Below are 2,526 nucleotides of genomic sequence, written 5' to 3'. Positions count from 1 at the left end.
TCCAAAAAAAAAAAGAAACTAGTAACAAAAAGCAGCCCACCCCACCAATCTCCCCACTCCCTCTGTCTAACCCTTGCTTGAGAATATGACTCCTGATTCTGTATAGGTTCCGCTTGATTGCTGATTCTGAAGGCCTATAAGCTCCTCTTGGAGTATTCGGGTTGGTTCGTCAAAAACTCTAAATCCCACACAACGCTGTTATCGTTCAGGATCACACATTATTTATGGCTATTTATGATATAATAAAACTGGGTGGTATAAAGAGGCGCAAGAAATTATACGAAAAGAGCAGTTATGTAAACTTTGAGTGTCGAATGATCCCTAAGTCAAATATCTTTAATTTGTGTTATAAAGAATTTTACCACCGTTTGCGATGTAATAGTTAGGCACGCAGAAAATATGAGTGTGTGTGCCTAAAAAAGGTACCAAACGTCAGATTTTTACATTTTGAGTTAAGTGTTGTACCTAATAGAGATAGTGGTTTTTGAATTTTTGAGATATCTCAAGTAGTTTTTGAGATATTACACATTTTGTGAGGTAGGGTATAAAAAGATCTAATTTTGAGAAAATTAGCTTTTAAGTTTAGGACCCATACAGCTTTTAAAAAGTACCCTAGTCTTAAAATGTTTCCAAATAAAATATTTAAAAGTCAAATCAATGAAAACCCTTTTAACACATTGTTAAAAAATGGTGGAACTATCATTTTTTATGGAAATACATTTTGGTAAAAAATATGGATTTTCTGTCATTATCAGCCTTTAGCTGAAAAGGGTCTGTGGCGACGTTTGGTACCTTTCTATAGGTACACACACATGAGTTCAATTTCAGTGTTGCGGTTATATCATGTAGTCTTCTCAGCTATTTGCTGGGGTTCTGGGTCCTAATCAACCAAAGTCGGGCCTGGCTGGCTGTATCAAATACGCCCGCCTCCTAAATAACTCTAAATTGTGTCAATTTCGTTAACTAGCCTTTAAAATTCACTAAGAACAACATTTTGAACTTTTTAAAAAATGCAGTTTTGTAAACTGTGGTAATAGGTCCTTGGCCTCGAGAAATATTTGGTCAAATTCTAAGTAAAAAAATACCGATACAAAAAAAATTGCATTAAGTAAGTATAGAGGTTAAAATAATGAAATATTTGGCGGGGTTTTTCACTCTAGTAGAAATTTTGCTTTTTGGGCCTAGGACATTTTAACAGCTTGCCTAAGATATGCAAAGATTCATCCCACAACGCTTACCCTACAAAAGCTTTCGGTAACAACACTCGCTGGGACAATGTGCATTCCAACGACGAAATGATTGGCTTTGTTACAAGTTCGATTGTTTTTTCACAAGATCCATTGATCCCTTTGATAAAGTCAGAAACAAATCTCGCCGCCTTTTCCAGTGCCAAGGCGGATCTGCAACGTAAAAGTGACTATAGAAAACGATGCTCTAATAGGGAACTTACTTGTAATTTAATAAGTCTCTCGCAATTCTTATTCTCTGGGATTTGACTTGAATGCATAACTAGGCACAAATAGATTTTCAAAATCGATATACTTCGCCCAAACTAGGAGGCATAAATAGACTCTAAAATCGACGTACCTCGCCAAGCAGCTGTTAGTGTGAAACAGAAAAAACGTAAACTCAAAAAGGTAGGATAGATGAGTACAGCGACAACATTGTGGTAATTCATCTTGTCAGTCTTCTATTTATGCCGCCTCCTCCCCCAAGCTTCTAAACAATTCCTTTCTCTCTTTGATTGTTTCGAAACAGATAGTTGTTGTGAGGGATACAATGAGGAAAAGGGGGAGAGGAGTGTCAGAAAAAAACCTTTCTGTGCCTTACTGTCTGTCTCTGAACGAGTGTGTGTCCAAAGATTTTTTAAAGTCCCATCATGTTCTGTTTTCTTTCCATCTCCCCTCCCCCCCCCCCTAAAAAAAAACCCCACTCCCTCTAGTTGCACCCAACTGTTTCCTTCTCTGTCTATGACATCATTCACCGCCATGGCATCATTTTGCCCAGGCATGCTCCTCGAGGAAACTTTGATTTCTCAGAGAATTGTTTTGCGGTTCCCACGATGCTGATGTCTATTACTCAACGAAGGGACGAGACAGAAGATAGATTAGTCGAAATCAGAACATCACTCGTGACTGCTTTTTATAGAGAAGGGGGAAGAAGAAGAAGAAGAAGAAGGACAAGGAGGAGGAGGAGGAGGAGGAGGAGGAGGAGGAGGAGGAGGAGGAGGAGGAGGAGGAGGAGGAGGAGGAAGAGGAGGAGGAGGAGGAGGAGAAATGTAATATATCACTCACATAGACACACCATCACCCCACCACCGCTATCCACACCCATCTCACCTACCCACCCACCCACCCACACACACACACACACACACACACACACACACACACACACACACACACACACACACACACACACACACACACCGGCATACACAATATATTATGATCTTGTTCCCCTGAAGCACTGTGAAACTTCGTGCCATCCTCAACATCCCAACACTTAATAAGTGTAAAGTTAGAA

The sequence above is a fragment of the Aplysia californica genome, unplaced genomic scaffold (assembly GCF_000002075.1).
Source record: "Aplysia californica isolate F4 #8 unplaced genomic scaffold, AplCal3.0 scaffold00396, whole genome shotgun sequence".
Lineage (NCBI taxonomy): Eukaryota > Metazoa > Mollusca > Gastropoda > Aplysiida > Aplysiidae > Aplysia > Aplysia californica.
Note: the sequence above shows the minus strand (reverse complement) of the source record.